Below are 19,416 nucleotides of genomic sequence, written 5' to 3'. Positions count from 1 at the left end.
GACTCACAAGACTCAGTGTATGTCATACTCACAGATATGATATATTACAGCAGAAAGGTATAAGGCAGAATCCACAAAGGAAAGAGGCTCATGGGGTGAAGTCCAGAGGAAACCAGGCTCAAGCTTCAAGAGTCCCCCCCTTCATTGGAGTCACACGGGACATGCCATTTCCCTCAACAATACGTTGTGACAACACACGTGAAATGTTGCCCAAGAGGGAATCTCATGAATGACTCAGCACCCAGGATTTTTATTGGGGGCTGGTCATGTGGACATCATCTAGGAAATACCAAAATCCTAGGCTCCTAGAAGGAAAGCAGGCATTTATCGTAAACCATTTTGTTTGCACAATTTAGACACAGTGAGCTCTTAGAGAATAGCAGGAAGCTTCCCAAAACCCCAATTCTCAGATGCCAGCCAAGGGCCAGTCTTGCAAGCAGTTCATCGTTCTAAGGACAGCAGTGTCAAGCCTGCTGTGTTACCTCTTTCCTACACAGTCACTTTGTCTGAGAGGGCAAACAGATCTGAGAGCTTGAAAAGAGGAGACAGATTTTAGATTACATTGTGTTGGAGTCTCTAGTTCCAGCCATGCCTGAAGCAAAATTTCTCTTTTTAAAAATTGCTTAAGTCTCAGTAAAGTCACTTGCAACCTTAAGAAGCATGCTGGCTGACAGAACCCATGCTAAGTAAATAAAATGTTTTCTTTTGAATTCTTTTCCACTTACTACCATCATCGTTTCCCTTCTTAAATTGTCAGAGCCTCCTTATTGACAAGGCCTTTACCTCCGTAGCCTAGCATAGTACCCAGCTTATCATAGACGTTTGTAAATTTTTGATGCATGAATGAGTTTTCTGTAGCCGTTTAGAGGGTTAATCTGTTTAGATGGAAAAGGTAGTATCTGCAGCCTATTTATCCATGAAAGTGACCTAAATTAAAATTCTGACCAAGCTGAATTATCTCTTTGATCTTCCCTTTTACAAATTCCTCTTCACTGAGAAATTGGCCACCACTCTTATTAAGTAGTACTTCCTACTTGGGCTCACCGTCCTGGGCCTTTTTTTTTTTTTTTTTTTTTCCTTTTTTGGCCTAATTAACTGTGTCACCATTCAAGCCAATTAGGTGTGTGCCTTATTGGGAGATCAATTAAAAAATAAATGAGTGTCAAAGTGGAAAGGGATGTGTTGAAAGATGAATTTTCTTTCCAGTCTTGTACAGAAGCAGTAGGAAACAGCATTTTGTAGCTTTACTGACATGCACACATGTAGGAAAGAAGGACTGGAAGGGATCTTAGAGGTCATGAGTTAGCTCAGTGCCTTTTGTTGCAAAGGTCAAGAAGGTTCTAGGATGGTCTAGGAAGGTCTTTGACTTGGATGATGCAATTTCAAGAGGACTTCGCTTGGATACAAGTCCGTGTTTCATCTTTGCTAGCTGTAGGCGAGTCCCTCTACCTTTCTGATCCTAAGCTATCTGTTCAGTAAGTACTTCACTGAATGACTATAGAAAGCATGATTAGTAAAATAAATGGATTTGAGTAGGTGGGCCCAGTGTCTCTTCAGTTCTATGGATCTGATGCAAATTCACACTGTCAGGGGCAAAGCCAGAACCATATAAATGCGGGCGTCTTTGGTACCTCTCTTGTCCTCATACCCTACATTTATCTTCCAGTAAGTCCTGCTGGCTCTGCCTTCAAGGTTCTATATACCTATCCAAGCCTAATAAATACTAAAATATTAGTTATTGAATAAACAAAATTAGGTCTCTGGCCTCTGGGCTCTTTGGATTCTACGATATATTTTTCTCCCTTCTGTTCCTTTAAAGGAGCAAATAACAGGGACTCTGAAGTCACCAAGGGGCCTTGAGTCACTGAGTTTATATCCAAGCATGAAACACTGTCCAAGGCAGGAATGGAGACACAGAGTGAGGAAGAATGAAGAAATCTGCCCCAAACAGGGTTCCCATGAGAGTTCAACTAATGAACAGTGACTTGTTGGCTCAGCCCAGGGAGAATCTCAAAACATAACATTTGGCTTCCAAATCATGCTAGATTATAGTCTATATCTCTGGAGACAGATCTGGTAGCAGTTACAATAGAAGTGGGATTTTGAATAGCTCTTTTTTTTTTTTTTGAGACAGAGTTTTGCTCTTGTTGCTCAGACTGGAGTGCAGTGGTGCCATCTCGGCTCAATGCGACCTCCACCTCCTGGGTTCCAGGGTTTCTCCTCCTCAGCCTCCTGAGTAGCTGGGATTACAGGCAGCCGCCACCACACCCAGCTAATTTTTGTATTTTAGTAGAGATGGGGTTTCACCATGTTGGCCAGGCTGGTCTCGAACTCTTGACCTCAGGTGATCCACCAGCCTCAGCCTTCCAAAGTGCTGGGATTACAGACATGAGCCACTGTACCCAGCCTTGAATAGCTCTTACTGTTTCTCATAGACACATACAGTAGGGGCTCAACCCCAAATGTTTATTTCCTTGACTTAAGTTTTTAGAGATACCCTGATATCCCATGACATCAGCACTGCCTTTTTTTTTTTTTTTTTTTTTTTAATTTTTGGAAAGAAAATGTGTTTTCCTTGTAGACCAGTAAGACGATGACTCCAGACAGGATGAGGGCAGTCAGCACAAAAAGACCTTCTGGGCCTCATTGTAATAGTGAAGGAAAAAACAAGAATTGACTAGACCTTTTCAAGAATGGATTGCTCTGCTGGAGGCATCATTAAGGTTCTCCAGACTGATCCACTTTATACATGTGTGTCATGAATAAAACAATGCATGTCCATATCAGCACAAAGGTAAAGAATGAAACTCAATTGTGTATATTTCTACTACCTACAGTTAGCTATTGCTAATATTTCAGATGCTTTTCTGTGCATATAGGATGGATTCTTTTATAAAATTGGGATCATAATATAATCCTGTTTGTATACCAGTCTTTTTCGTCTTAACTTTGCATCACAACCATTTTTCCTTGTTATGCTAAAACGTAAAAGTCAAAAAGTCGGCTAGCCCTGTGTTCAGGTCCCAGCCCCGGCTCTGTAATCTTGGTGATCCAATTAACCTCTCCCTGCCATATTTTCTTTTTTTTTTTTTCTTTTTTCCCCCACTTTTTTTTGAGACAGGGTCTTGCTCTGTAGCCGAGGCTGGAGTGCAGTGGCACACTCACGGCTCACTACAGCCTCAACCTCCTGGGCTTGGGTGATTCTCCCACTGCAACCTGCCCACCTCCCCTCCGCCACCCACCACCCCAGCCACCATGAGTAGCTGTAACTACAGGTGTGCACCACCACGCCTGGCTAATTTTTATATATATTTTTTAATAGAGATGGGGTTTTGCCACATTGCCCAAGCTGATCTTGAACTCCTGTGCTCAAGCAGTCCACCTACCTCCGCTTCTCAAAGTGCTGGGATTACTGGTGTGAGCCGCTGTGCCCGTCTACCATATTTTATAGGAAAACTGGGCACCTTCTCTTCTCTGAGTGCAGTTGTTGTCAACACTGCCTTTAAGTTATAATCATCTGGGGAGCACGTGAAGAATGATGCCCAGGTCTACCCCATATCAGCCAAGTCAGAACCTCTGGTATGGGCAGTGGCCTGCCATATTTTTAAAAGCTCCCTACATAATGCTGAAGTGTGGCCAGGGTTGAGATTCACTGCCCTAAGGTTGCTACCCCGGGATCTGCTGGCTACTGCAACAAAAGAGACACTGTGTCTTGGTTGTTTTGCCATGGGGGCAGTGGGGCAGGGTACTGTTTGGGAGGGGTGTTTGGAGACAGGATTAAAATCCTGGCACTTGTGCCTCCCAGGGAAAAGGGTCAACCTGTTTGTTTTGTGTCAAGAGCTCAAACAGTGATCAAAATCCAATCCGACATCATAAATACCAGAAAAGGTCAGGGCTGGGCTGGTCATAGGATCGAGCACACACAGCCGAGCTGAGGTTGGCACTTAGTCAACTCCAAACTCTTCACTGGCAAACAGCACAGGGGGGGACTTGGCAAGGCCCGGCCACTTGGTGCCCCAGTCACAGAATGGAGGTTCACATGGCTCTGTTGTTTTTGTCGAAGGAGGAGAAATGCCATTTTCTCAGCAGTCCTTCTCCTTGACTCATTAGTGTAGTTGGCATGTGGTTATTTTTTAACTTCTCTGCAAATATTCATAGAAAGAGAAGGGGAGTAGAAGGCGGGAGCTGTTAATGTGTACCAAGCTCCTATTTTCTGCAGGCCTCTGCAGCGTAAAAGGGACTGGCCCCCCGTGCACCAGGCCACTGCCAGTGGTGCAGATGGAGGACCTGAGCCCCCGCAGGCATCTGAGGTCACATGGTCAGTAGAGCTGGGAATTTTATCCTGGGTCAGAAGAACTTCAAAGCCCATATTTTTTCTTATTACTACACATCTTAAGAGATTAGAGGGCCAGGCACAGTGGCTCACACGTGTAGTCCCAGCTCTTTGGGAGGGCAAGGCAGGTGGATCATTTGAGCCCAAGAGTTTGAGACCAGCCTGGGCAACATAGCAAGACCTTTTCTACAAAAAAATACAAAAATTAGCCAGGTTTGGTGGCACATGCCTATGGTCCCAGCTACTTGGTAGGCTGAGGTGGGAGGATCACCTGAACCTGGAAAAGTTGAGGCTGCAGTGACCCGTGATCATGTCACTGCACTCCAGCGTGGGCAGTGGAGCGAGACTCTGACTCTGACTCAAAAAAAAAAAAAACAAGGAGTTTGGAGGATTTAATTAGACTGTTTCTGGATATTCTGATCTTGATTGTGACAATCTAAAGGAAATTGCATTGTAGGCTATTTAAAGGAACTTTCCACATAAGTTTGTCAAGCCAGCCTAGCTAATAGAACAGGATGTATTTGAGCAAGTTATTTACCCCATTGGGCCTATGTGGAATCCCACTGGCTCCTTTAATAAAAGGACATCCAGTCCTCAGGGTTGGTGATAGGATGAGTGTGAAGTGCGGATGCCCATGGGCACGGGGAATTTATTTACCAGTTCTTTTGTTAAAAGAGCTGGCGGGATTCTATTACCAGGACTTGCCTTTTTTTTTTCTTTTAATCAGAAAATTTTGACAAAGAATCTATGAAGTGCAGATGTAGGGCCAACAATACTTTTCACACTTTTTTTATTGTATCCTACAGTCAGAAATACATTTTTCATGACAATCCAAAAGACATATGTGTGTATGTATGTTTATACAGGCATATACACACACATATATGCAGATGAGCAATTAAAACAATATTTTCATAAAACAATACTTGACCTTACTATGTTCAGTGAATTTTTATATTTCTTTTCTAATCTATTTAATATATTTTAATTTTTAAAATGCTTGCTCAGATCCACTGAATTATTTTCACAACCCTCAAATGTGTTGCAAACCCTAGTTTCAAAAACACTGGACTGGAAGATATCCTAAAATGCCTTTTAACTCTGTATTAAGCATTCTGAAATTCAGCAAACTTGCCAGCAATCAGAGAGGAGATCAGAAGCTCGTTTTCTAGAACCCATTTGCTGGAAGGGGCAGTGGGTAATCTCATGTAGACGGCTTCCTTCTCCTCCAGTGGCCTTCCCCTTCATTGAGTTACTTTGTGTGGCCGTGCCAAGCATGGTGGCTGCCACGTGGTGGGGGGAGCCTTACATCTCATTTTCCTTACTTCCCAGGCAGGTGCCCTGTTTTATTTATCTCTGTATTCCAAGTATCTAGTATAAGGCTCAACATTGGGCTCAGTAAATTGATGGGGAAACAAAATAAAAAATGTGGCTCCATTTTCGTTTTTCATTAACCTTCAGGGAAGATTGCACAATGTACCTTCATAATGCTATTCATTTTTTAACTAGCTTCAATTCAGCTCAGAAATATGTATGGAAATATGCCTACTATGTGCCAGGTAATGTTTGACAACAGAAGACACTAAAGAATGCGCAAGAAAGAGAAGTGGTTCTTGCTCTGAAGGAAATCCTGTGTAAATGGAGAAGGGGAAGAAAAAAGCAAAAATAACTACAAAGTAATATGGCCATTGCTTGTGCAGAGAGTTTCTGAAAGCACGGTGCAGGCATAGATGAAGGAGAGTTACTTCCACTTGGGGTAGGTGAGGTTGAGGGGAAGAACTACAGCTGGGCTTTAAAGACTAGGCAGCAGTTTGTGAGGGTCCAAATAGCAGGGAATTCCAGGCAAAAACAGCACCTTGGAAAAGGCATGGAGGCATGATCCTGCAGGAGCTGTTTGAGGCACCATGGTCTGTGGATGTGGCTAGAGCTCAGAGTTCACCGGAAGCAGGCCTGCAAGGGGTTGGGCACTCTGCCTCAGAGGCATAGGACTTAGGTTGGAATCGCAGGTCCTCCTCTCTCTACCTGTGATAGGCTGAATAATGTTCCCCAAAGACATCCTCAGCCTAATCCATGCACTAGAACCTGTAAAAAAAATACCCTGTATAGGGCCAGGCATGGTGGCTCACGCCTATAATCCCAGCACTTTGGGAGGCCGAGGCGGGCAGATCACGAGGTCAGGAGTTTGAGACCAGCCTGGCCAATATAGTGAAACCCTGTCTCTACTAAAAAATACAAAAAAAATGTGCCGGGCATGGTGGCGTGCGCCTGTAGTGCCGTCTATTTGGGAGGCTGAGGCAGGAGACTTGCTTGAACCCAGGAGGTGGAGGTTGGAGTGAGCCGAGACTGCGCCATTGCACTGCAGCCTGGGTGACAGATGAGACTCCGTCTCAAAAAAAAAAAAAAAATCCCTGTATAGCAAAAGAGACTTTACATACGCGATTAAGTTAATGGTCTTGAGATGGAGGGAGTATCCTGGACTATAGGACTATACAAGTGACCCCTAAATAGAATGAGTGTTCTTGGAAGAGGGAGGTGGAGGAAGATTTGGCTGCAGAGAGAAGAAGCGATATAATGATAGAAGCAGAGATTGGAGTGATGTACTTGGAAGATGGAGTTAAGGGCCACAAACCAAGGAATACAGATGGCCACTAGAAGCTGAAAACAGCAGGGAATCAAATTCTCCCCAGAGCCTACGCCTGGAACCAGCCCTGCCAACATCTTGACTTTAACCTGCTAAGACTGATTTCAGGCTTTCTGACCTCCAGAACTGTCAGAGAACAAACATGTGATTTCAAGCCACGTCATTTGTAGTGAAATGTGGTACAGAAGGAATAGGAAAACTAACACACTTCTTTAAATGGCCTTTCACTGGGCGCGGTGGCTCACACCTGTAATCCCAGCCCTTTGGGAGGCCGAGGCGGGCAGATAACCCGAGGTCAGGAGTTTGAGACCAGCCTGACCAACATGGTGAAACTCTGTCTCTACTAAAAATACAAAATTAGCCAGGCATGGTGGTGCATGCCTGTAATCCCAGCTACTCAGGAGGCTGAGGCAGGAGAATCGCTTGAACCCAGGAGGCAGAGGTTGTAGTGAGCTGAGATCCCACCATTGCACTCCGGCCTGGGCAACAAGAGTGAAACTCTGTCTCAAAAAATAAGTAAATAAATAAATAAAATAAATGGCCTTTCAACTTTATTCCACCTCTGTAAGCCTCAGTTTCCTCCTGTGTGAAAATGGGGATAGATGGGAATCATTACGCCTGACGTGGCAGCCTCATCGGGTAAACCTCCTTCTGGTAAGGACGGTGTACGTGTCCTGAAACATGGGCCTTAGCCCACTCTGATGCATCATAAGGCCAAATTTATTTATGGAAGTAGATAAAGGTGAAACAGGAGAGATAATTATGTTTTATTGAAAATGCTTGTTGACTTTTCTTTGTTTCTGGCTAAGCTACAAGTGTGGAGTGGAAAGGGCCTTATCTGTCTGGTTTATCACTCTCTCCTCAGTGCATAGCGTTGTGCTCAGCATGTTAAGCCTTCTGTAATTAATTGATAACTGATTAAATGCGTGCTCTGTTGTATTTGGAGATCCCAAATCATGAAACGTACAGAAGGCCATTTGTAGAGAGGGAGAGATTACAGGTAGGGAGGCCAGTGTGGCCACCAAAGTAATCTTCATGAGAGATGATTTTTCATATCTACTTAAAATCCTTCATGTTGCACTTTTCTGCTCATGCCCTTTTGTTCTGTTCTCAGAGCAAGAGAACAGCTGCAGATTGTCCTCAGATAGTCTCGTCTCTACCATTAATTTGTTCTCCAGCCTTCTCTTTCCAAACAAAATGACCCAAATTATTTTGGCTTTCCCTTGTTCAGAGTGCCGTATTGTAATGCCCTGCAGATGTTGCAAGAGGATGGCCCAGAGGACAAAGTGGGCTTGCACATGTGTTTTAAGTGACCATGCGGACTTTTTTGTTTCATGGGAATTATGAAACATGGCAACTTGAACACATGAGCTCATTTCCGTGGTCTCTGAAAGTCCACCAACATGGCAGGAAAGGAATAAAAGAAGGCATAGTTCACAAGGACTAAGGTACTGGAAGAGGAGAATACAGACAAGGGTTGCCAGCAAATTTGAGGAGTGAAAATACAGATGGGACGGGAGAACCGACATCACAGATCAGCAATCCCACTGGGCAACAAGGCAAGGAGTGGGCTGATTGACTTTGCTGATCCCAGACAGGGCTCAGCCATGAGAGGCTCCAGGTATTCCCAAATGCCACATGGAATGGATCCCCAGCCCTATAAGGGGGTCAGTAAATAGTTTGTATAAGAAATAGTTAGAACCCCTACCTCTCCTCCAGCTTATACAGCCAGGGAGATATTCCTCTTTGGTCCCTGCATATTGCTGCATTTTTTTTTCTTTTTTTTTTTTTTTTTTTTTGGAGTTTTACTCTCATCACCCAGGTTGAAGTACAATAGTGCGATCTCAGCTCACTGCTTCCTCCACCTCCCAGGTTCAAGTGATTCTCCTGTCTCAGCCTCCCAAGTAGCTGGGATTACAGGCGCCTGCCACCACATCCAGCAAATTTTCATATTTTCAGTAGAGACAGGTTTTGCCATGTTGGCCAGGCTGATCTCAAACTCCTGACCTCAGGTGATCCACCCACCTCGGCCTCCCAAAGTGCTGGGATTACAGGTATGAGCCACCGTGCCCGGCCTGTTGGAGGTTTTCTCTTGGACCCACAGCATCAGTGTCGCTGTGGACACACACAATTCATTGTGCACAGATAGGGTTGCAGCAGGGTGCTGGAGTGAAACCAAGGAGATGAACAGAAGGCATACACCCTGTCAGGGGAGGCCCCTCAGCCCCTCCTCTACTCAGAAGTCAGAAGGCTTGAGGCCAGTTTTCTGTCCTTCAGACAAGAGATTGTATGGTTCCTCTCTGGGGAAACAGCCCAGCCCAAGATTGTGATACTGATGCTTGGGATATGCCAAGTGCTCGTGTAAAGTCGTATTAAGTTATTACTCTCAGCTTCAACCCACCCTACTGGACCCTGCTCTGAGACAGTTGGGATGGGACTGCATTTCAGCATTGCCAGTATCTTTTGGGGGTTTTACAGATAGAGTGCCATGGTGAGACTGAGTCCAGAGGGGAAGAAGAGACTTGCTCCTGCCTGTCTGCTTCCTGTTTTTTATAAAAATCAGCCCAGCATTGCAACCTCACCTGGTTGTGTTGTTGATTCTAGTTGTAGTCCATCCTCTCCCCAAACCCAGAACCAGCACTGGGGCAGCCCCGCCTCCGAGGCCTGGGTCCCAGCACTGTGGGGCTCCGAATTCTAATAAACCACACTCTTTCTCTGTGTTACCCCAGCCCTAGGATTGCAATTGACACTTGCAGTCACCATTTGTGTGACAGGTCAGCATTCCCCCTTTGCTCTTACAGTTCCCATGCCTGGCTAGCAGCTCTTTATGAAGGTTCCTCTAGCTGGGGTTTCTTGACTGGACCCTCACTCGTGGATACAGTAGAAGTCAGTGAGTGACTTCATCCCTCTTTTTTTTTTTTTTTTTTTTTGAGACAGAGTCTCACTCGGTTTCCCAGGTTGGAGTGCAGTGGCGCAATCTCCGCTCACTGCAAGCTCCGCCTCCTGGGTTCACGCCATTCTCCTGCCTCAGCCTCCCGTGTAGCTGGGACTACAGGCACCCACCACCACGCCCGGCTAATTTTTTGTATTTTTAGTAGAGATGGGGTTTCACCATGTTAGCCAGGATGGTCTCGATCTCCTGACCTCGTGATCCGCCCACCTCGGCCTCCCAAAGTGCTGGGATTACAGGCGTGAGCCACCGCACACAGCCGACTTCATCCCTCTTTAGTGAAGGCCTGCAGTCAAGAAGCCCACCCACACACTCAAAGCTGCCTACCTACTTTTAATGCCTCACTCATCCACATTATGAAGAGTCAGTAGACACTGGAGGAAAAGCTCTGATAAAAAAAGTCAGAGGTTAGTTTTGACAAAATGAAAAAAAAAAAAAAGAAATAGGAAACAGTCAAGGCAGAGAAGAGCGGAAAACGTCCAAAAAAAAAAAAAAAACCTGAAATTAATGTCCTCAGAAAGATGAAACAGCTATTTCACTCATCAAATATGAACAAGGTCCTACATTTTTAAAAAAAGGCAGCTTTGAAAAACAAGGAAGAGCTTTAGGAAATTAAAAGCATGAGTGTTGATATTTTTAAAAATGAGTCAAAAATCAGAAGATGAAGTGGGGCAGTTTACCATCTAGGTTCTTTTAGACGACTTTAGACTCATGAGAAATAAACACAAACATACATTTATTGAGTGCAGTTGCTGGGCTAACGTTTCCCGACTTGATATTAGCCTATTTATTACTGGTAAAAATCCACAAAGTCTGGGCATTTTACATCTGTTGGATTAAACAACTAAGGCTGAGGGAGCCCTACCTGATTTCGCAGTTTCTGTTAGCCTCATCGCCTCTGAGAAAGAGAACTGTATGCCAACCGAGGTAGCCTGCCGTAAAGTTTCCAAGGGGCCGTATGGGGAGACAGCATCTTCATTGTCTAGCTAATTGAAAAAAGGAAGGTGCCCGAATGGAACTCAGCTGATATGAATAGTCCCAAGTGAGGACTCGGTCTTTCAGGCATGGACAGGGCCACCCGGCAGCTGACGACGTTAATAAAATTGTCAGGCAGCTATTAGAATAGCTTAAAATTATTCAGTTTTTATAGGTACCTAAAAAAGCCGAACACTTGTCTTTGCCCATAAAATGAACATCTGTTAGCTCCCGGAAGACTGGTACCCATTGTTAGTGGCTGGCCCTTTGTACATCACTCAGCCCGGGATGCTCATAATATAGTTAGGGTTTTACCCCCTTCTTTAACATGGGCCCTGCAGTAGGCATGCATATCCTTGATGTTTCTTTTTTCTCAATATTGTTTTTACTTTTCTCATTCCTTCCACTGAAAGACCATGAAATCAAACATTTGGATTCAACACGCACCTCTTTGAGCTCTAACCTACCACGTGTCTTGCTCTATACTCGCCCTTTGGGGCACTAGCTCATGCTCTCGGTGGCCATTTCAAGTAAACGACTAACTGGACATCATCAAGCAGCAGGTTCCAGGGCTGTTGCGCCTAACACTGCTTGGCACTCACAAAGGAATGAACACATTCTTGGTGTATGTATAGGGGAAGTGGATATTAGGGCTGAATTCTTTCTCGCATTCTGATAAATCAGCACAGTCTGAATGTTACGTCTTAGAAATGTCAACAGAAGGACCCAAGAAGCCTCAAACTTAAGCATGGTTGATAATGATGATAAGAATAATTTGCAAGCAAGAACTATGCCACCTCTCACCCTGAGTTGGTGACAGCCAGCCTCTGTTAGCCTTAGTTTTTATATCTGTAAAGTGGGGATGAAAATCTCTGCCTTAGAGTGTTGGTGTCTGGATCATTTGAGATAATGTATGTGAAATATATGGATTAGTTTCTGGCACAGAGTTGGGGTTCAGGAAATGGCTGTTCTTTAGTTTCCCCCTTGTCAGGGCTTGCACATCTAGAGATTTCCCTGCTACAGGTACAGACCCAACCGAGATCCTGTGGGGACAGAAACAAGTATAAAACAGAACATTTTTCTTCAAGAAGCTTACTGTATCACACGTTTTAGCCTCCAAAACTTTCTCAAAGATGGTTAGAACAGGTGTTTTAGGTGGGGAGGAAATAAAACATCAAAAGAAATTCTGAAGCCCAAGATTCCTTTGTACAAGGAAACAAAAGCTTGGAGAGATTATTAGAGTTAGCAAGTGGTGGGAATGAAATAAGGGATAGATTTGGTCCTCTTCATCCCTGTTCTGTTCATCCATTTATTTAGCAAATGTTAATTTAATGCTCAGTATATGCTAGGCACATCAGAGTGGTGCACCACTACTGCATCTAAGTTGATTGCAGAAATGTACTAAAACAGCTTTCTAGATCATCTAGACACTCCTGAGGCTTCAAGCGCCTCCTTGCAATCCCCACCTTGCAGGCATGCAGCGTCTTGTATGGAACCACTGGAAGGAAGCTCACCTGGCAAGATAATCTTCTCTTGTTCCTGGCAGCTTAAGCAAACCTTGCATCCTAAACCATTCTTTCTAACTTCCTCTCCCTTCTTTGAGTTTGGTCCTTGAGACCCTACAGCTGAGGCTGATTGGTTGTACTGTGACAGTCCTTCAGGTAATTGAAGTCTACTATCAGAGCCTCCTGAGAGGCTTCTCTCCTCCATGCTGCATTTCTCCAGGTGAAGGATTCCGAGTCATCAGGATCTTTATCTTAGGACAGCAGCACACAATTACAAAACCAGCATCAGTGCAACATATTCTTTTTTCCTTGTGCCATTTTCTAGCTGTGTGATCCTCAGTCAGTAAATTAATCTGCATTAGGCTCCTCAAAAGGAAGTGTGGAGGTCACAGTGGTGTCCACATCCAGGTAGTTGGAGAGATAATTGATATAATTCAAAAGAATGCTGGCCAGGCACGGTGGCTTACGCCTGTAATCCCAGCACTTTGGGAGGCTAAGGCGAGTGGATCACCTGAGGTTAGGAGTTCGAGACCAGCCTGGCCAATGTGATGAAACTCCATCTCTACTAAAAATACAAAAATTAGCTGGGCATGGTGGCGGGTACCTGTAATCCCAGCTACTTGGGAGGCTGAGGCAGGAGAATCACTTGAACCCGGGAGGAGGAGGTTGCAGTGAGCCGAGATCACGCCATTGTGCTCCAGCCTAGGCAAAAAGAGCGAAACTCCGTCTCAAAAAAAAAAAAAAAACAACAAGAATGCTGCCCATGGAGTAGGTGATCCAGTTTGTCTACAAGTATAGTACTACTGGCTTGATGTTGTCAGGTCTCAGGTTATGGATGGAGAGGCCAAAGTACAATTAGGGCAAGTCAGTCACCAAGACTCTCACATCTGTTAGTGTGAAGATGACGGGTGAGACTAGGTATCAGTGCCCTGTCCGCATTGAATGACTGGATAGAGAGTCAGGCTCTGCAATTCCTGGGTCTCTGATGTGTACTCTGTGGTACTTAATGGCCAGTCAATAAGATACTCTTCTTTTAGTAGCAAAGAAAATGACTAGATAACCAAATAATTGCATCGGAGTCCAGGGCGCATCATGTAGGCTGCTATTTCTGAAATTTGAATCTGCATGATAGTTCATCACACAGGGAGCTTTTAGATCCTGGTCCTCATCCCTGGAGACTCAGGCTCTGCAGGGACTGTGTGATAGGCCTTGTACTTGTGAAGGTGATGCATGATCCTCATGGGACATGGTCCTCAGAGTGCAACTATGCCTAGCTTCTAAATGCCTAGATGAGCTGAATCTTGTAAGGCCAGAGAAAACAAGAGTGCTTAAAGGAGAGGGAAGTTTTCTGCCTAGTTGTTTTGTTTTCCTTTTAACTTACCAGGAAAATATAAAAACAGTATCATTAGGAGGCTTATCTGATGGCTAAAGAGAAAAATGCCTCAGCAAGAGTCTTTCCAATAGGCAATGGTGTTTGCTACCTTTCAGTGAGCTTTCCTACGTTTCCAAGTTCTGGGCCAGATGTTATTTATATAATCTCAGTTAGGAGAGCTTTTGGCTGCAAGTAACTGTGCTGTAAGCCATAAGGAGGTAGAGAGTGTTTCCAAGGCCCCTGATTCTTTCCATCCTTTTTCCATTCTTAGCACATTGGATTTTTATCTTCATGCTTTCCGCTTCATGGTTGCAAGATGGCTGCCATAGCCCCAGGTGTCTTGTCTTCAGAGTCCCAAACAGGAAGCAAGAGCAAAGCTAAAATCCCTTCTTCCCGGAAGTCTCTGCCTTTTTATTTAGGATAGGAACCTCCAAAGCAGACTTCTCTTTACATCTCATAGTTAGAAATTAGTTGTAAGCTGAACCCTAGACCCTATCACTGCTCATAGGGAAGGGGATTACCATGTCTGGTTTATACAGATTATGAGTTATTCCCTGAGGATAGGAAGAGGCCCACCTTTCCTGAAATCAGCAGTCTCCCGCTGCTGCCAAAACACAAACACATGGTTCTGTTGGCTGGTGAGAAGGGGGAAGATGGTTGGGTAGATATTAATAACAGTGAGAATCCCTCATGAAGCTCAGAAAGGAGAAATAATCTTCCGAGGACACACAGCCAGCAAAGACAGAGTCAGTCCTCAAATTCGGGTTTGCCTTTGAAGCCCGTATGCTTCCTGTTTTGCCATCCTGCATCTTAGAACATGCAGCCTTCTCATCAACCAGAGATGCTATCTGTGCCAGCAAACCTCAAAAAAAGATCCGATCCCCTGCCTTCGTTTCACAGATGGGAAAATAATGGCCAGCATGGGGGAAGTGATTCACCTAAGTTCACTGGCCTATTTGGCAGGCTGTGAGCCTCGTCATCTTTCCTTTTGGCATTTAGTATTTTCTGACCCGGTTAATAGCTAGGCACATTGGGGCTGCTTTTGTCTTGTGTATACTTTATTGTCTACTGTCATTTTTTGCTTTAGCAGCCCCATTGGTAAGTGCTCTTGCATGGATTCCCAGTAGGTAATGGGCAACCACAGTAAATTAGGAAGGTAATTCGAGCTGTAGCATTTGGTGCACCCCGGTCACAACTATGTTGTGCTGGTTCAACCTGAGGGACACATGAGCAGGAAGGATAGAGAGCTCAGGGCTTGGGCTGCCAAGGCAAGGGGCCATCATCGTCCTCAAAGGCGATGAGCCAGGAATTAAAGAGGGCTCACCATTTCTACTCTTGAAAAAAAAGCAAGGTAACCTTTAAAGTCCCTTCCCAATTCTTTATAGAGTTTCCTTTGGCTAAGGCGTAAGCTGGTAGGAAAGATACTGAGGAAGGACAAAAGAATAATTAGAGAAAAAAAAGTGCTATTCCATGTGTAGGGATAGGGAGTGAGATAAGGGAAGTGGTGAGTTGATGAGTTTCTCTCCTGTAAAAGATGAGGCTGATGACATGAACTGCTTTTCAGGCTTGTTCTAAGAAGAGATGACTCCATACATGCAAAATGCATAGAACAATGCCTGGCATATAGTAGACACTCAATAAATGTTAAGTACTGAGAAATAAAAATAAAATCCTAAGTCCCCCAACCAATCAGACCATCTCTTGGTCAAGGAGACCCCAGAATAACCTTGACAACTAAGTTGTCGGCCATGATGGGATGGGGCTATCAGTGTCAGACATACCTGGTTATGCCCCCTCCCTCGCTAACCACCATTAGGCTTTCTTCTGCAAGGGATTAACAAAAACCAGCCCTCTCAAAAGACTGATATCTACCAACCTGCTGATGCTGCCCCTCCTTTTTCACCTGATCAGAGACCACCCAACACAGAGTGGTTCTGGCCAGTCTATGGAGAATGTGCAATAAGAGTTTTCGTGTCCTTTGCTTCACCTTTTGACATCAGAGGATCAAAACCTCCACCCGTGGATAATGCTAACTCTGCCATTTTTTGTACATGAGACACATGAAGGGCCATGAAGCTCAATTGCGCATGGGCACGTGTCTCCTTTTATAAATATTCGTGACTCCTCCTATAGCTTATTGAATATGTGTATTTGGTCACCCTGATTAGCGTAAATTTCTGTTTCCTTTTTCCCTCTGGTGAAGTGTCTGTTTCTGGTTTCTGGCGGAGTCTACAGTCCCCAGCCTGTTAGAATAGCCACCATGCAGGCTGTGACCCTTTATGAGAAATAAAGCTCTCCTTTCCAAATTTATGTACTTCATCATTCTTTAGCTGACACTACTGTAGTATCCTTAATATTGGACATTTTGCGAGATTTTACCCCGCCCCCCCCACCTCTGCCAGAACCCACAGTTTGAAGAACAAAGTGGGTATGTCTACTCTGTACAAGGATCTGTTGCTAGAATATTTTACTCATATGGGTTTTTTTTCTCATTTAATCTTTCCAACAGCCTGAGAGATCAATATTAATATTCTGATGTTACAGAGCAGAAAATCTGGGGGACCCTGAAAGATTAAGATCTGTCCAAGTCCAGAAAGACACTGGCACCAAAGTTGATCTGCTTTTCCGTACAGGAACTCCACCTCTGCCTACAGCCAGCTGAGTCCTGCTCTAGGAGCAGGTGTGGTTTGTCATTTGGGAACCACTGTTTACAACTCCTCCACTGCCTCCTGGGCCCTTTCTCCCCCTCCCTTCTTTCCTTTTGTTATTATGGTTTGTTCTGGCCAAGCAGCCAGTCACTTTCTCTTTGTGCTGTCACCTTCCTTTAATGGGTTCCGCATCTGGGCAGATGATTCTACCTTCCCTCTAAAGAGGGCGTAGAGGAGCCAGGGAACGTCAGATTCTGGGTGGGGTGGGTGTCACACCAATGCAGGAGCATGTCAAGGAGAAAGACAGCAAGAGGGGTTAAAGTTGGCACTCATCTTTGAGAGAGCCTCTGAACTGATTCCCATCCGAGTGCCACCCACCAATGAAAGAGCCATTCAGAATTTCTGTCCCCTGGGAAGATAAATCCAATCGCCTTGGCTCGGTGTCTCCACCGCATCATCTCACTGGCCCTTTGAGCTCCTTCCGCGTGGTAATGCCGTTATCTTTGTACGTGGACCACCTGCCTCAGAACCATTTGGGGTACCCTTGGGAAAGCAGATTTCCAAATCTAGCTCGTCAGACCTATAGGGGTTTTTATCCTTGGAATTCGCTTTTTTTTTTTTTTTTTTTTTTTTGAGACGGAGTTTTGCTCTTGTTGCCCAGGCTGGAGTGCAATGGCACAATCTTGGCTCACCGCAACCTCCGCCTCCCAGGTTCAAGCAATTCTCCTGCCTCAGCCTCCCGAGTAGCTGGGATTACAGGCATGCGCCACCACGCCTGGCTAATTTTGTATTTTAGTAGAGATGGGATTTCTCCATGTTGGTCAGGCTGGTCTCGAACTCCTGACCTCAGGTGATCCGCCCACCTCGGCCTCCCAAAGTGCTGCGATTACAGGCGTGAGCCACTGCGCCCGGCCGGAATTTCCATTTTTAAGCAACTCCCTTGGTAACGCAGGTGCTGTCTTCAGGCCATGCTTTGAGAAATGCTGTAGTCAACTGTGAGCTGCAGGGGAGCGTATCTGTGACTCTCTCTTTGTATTCACAACCCCTCGCCTTGTGTATTTTTTTAATCAAATGGTGGATTAATTGAGTATTTGATTAATTCGTGTACAAAGAGAACAGAAGGAAGTCCAGGAAATGGAAAGTTTTAGTTTCTCAAGAGTAAAGGAAAACAGAATAAATCAAAGTTACCCTGGAAGATCAGAACGGCCTTTGCAATTGATGGACTTGCTTCCTGTGTTCTCACTCTGAACTCTTCCCAGCGCCTGTCCAGCGTAGGCTGTCTGCTGAGCCATGTGAGAACACACGGATACTGCACTGTCTGAATCTTGTACACTACGGAAGTTTCATCACAAGCAAAACCCTCAGTCCAGGCACCTAGCTGAAATGTGAACAGATGCCCATTCTAGGATTCTTCATCTGATAAATGCCTGCAAAGGCCCCAAGTCCAATATTGAATACTGCCTTTTCTCTGAAGCCTCTTCTCTCCCCTCAAGCCACATAAGGTCCATCTCTCTTTTATTTAAGTGTCATCTGTGGCGAAAACAGGCCTCTTTAAGTCTCTGGCATTGTACCTGTTTGTTCATATGTACGTTTCTTTCATTAGACTAGAAACTCTTCAGACAGGCTCTCCACTAATCCTCTGTAGAACTTTTTTTTCATATAAATATAGTTTTTTTCTCTTACAAATACAGTCGTAAAACATTGTTATCTTTTGTAACTTCTTCCAACCTAACATAATGTTTTCAAGGTTTGTCCATATTGTAGCATGTGTCTGTAGCACATTTTTTATGGCCGAGTTATACTCCGCTTTGTGGATATATACCACATTTTTAATGCTTTCATCAGTTGATAGATATTTGGGGCAGTTTTCACTTTTTGACTACCATGAGTAATGTTGCTATGAATATTTATGTACATAGTTTGTGTGGACATACATTTTCAGTTCTCTTGAGTATATTCCTAGGAGTGGGACTGCCAGGTAGTATGTTGACTCCATGTTTAACATTTCGAGGAATTGCCAAACCATTTTCCAAATGGCTGCACCATTTGCAAGCCTGTATTTTACACTTAGCTGTTCATGTGCTAAGAATACCAATATGCTGTGTCTTCACTGAATGCCAGCTAACCAGACAGGTGAAACACAGGTGATGAATGTGGAGTCGAGACCTGCAGAAGCTTCCCATCCCTATAGCCTCTCTTCCCATCCCTATAGCACTCATTCAGAAATAATGAGTGGATCCAGTATGCTGGGGGGAAACACAGGGGACCCAGGACTTACGGGTCACCTAAGAACAGATAAAGTTGTTTAACCCTGAGCTAAAGGCAGGATGGTATTTAATAGATACATTTTCATGTCTGGGACCTGCATCTTAATTATAGATCAAATATCACTTGCATTTGTTTTTCTTTATTCTCAGTGACATGCAACAGAAGACAGGCTTTATTTGAGAGGCTGTTTCATGCAGCTTTCAGCTTGCTTCAGTCTCTTTGTCTACCTTGCTCAGTAGTCACAATCAAGATTCTGAATACCTCCAATTTCTTCTTGGAGATCATACTTCTTATGCTGCAAATCAAGGCAGTACTATGGTCCTGGGGTGGTAGTGGAATTTGCAGCAGAAGCAGTTTCATTGAAGACATGTTTTCTTGGAGCCTCAATCTTGAAGGATTAAGCTGAGCATATTACTGTCAGAAGGTCAAGGGACCCTCTGTTCTCTGTGGCAGACCTGCAGAGTGGAGTCAGGTTTCATTCTCTTCCTCTTTCCTCTGTGCCCTAATTATCACTTGTCTTGAGTAAGCCATGAGTTCCATCTTGATGACATCAGCACGTTGCCTGATGGAAAGATGCTAAACAAAAGATTAAACATTTACACCTTCCTAAACCAGAAGACCTGTGTGCTAAAGAAATAGTAGTAAACCATCTCAGTGTTTGGCAACCTTATTGGATTTCAGACAATTCTCTGGGATCTCTCTTGCCTGGTTTCTTTACCAAAAC

The 19,416-nt window shown here is 44.4% G+C and overlaps 1 protein-coding gene across 7 annotated transcripts in view; it reads left to right on the top strand.

Annotated features, from left to right (window-relative positions):
- Positions 1-19,416, top strand: part of LARGE1 (LARGE xylosyl- and glucuronyltransferase 1) — a 769,194-nt gene that overhangs the window by 378,715 nt on the left and 371,063 nt on the right. The window lies entirely within an intron of this gene.

Source organism: Pongo abelii, chromosome 23, assembly GCF_028885655.2.
Source record: "Pongo abelii isolate AG06213 chromosome 23, NHGRI_mPonAbe1-v2.0_pri, whole genome shotgun sequence".
In the NCBI taxonomy this organism is placed as follows: Eukaryota; Metazoa; Chordata; class Mammalia; order Primates; family Hominidae; genus Pongo; species Pongo abelii.
The sequence above is the reverse complement of the archived record's forward strand: the minus strand, read 5'-3'. Positions and strand labels throughout refer to the sequence as shown.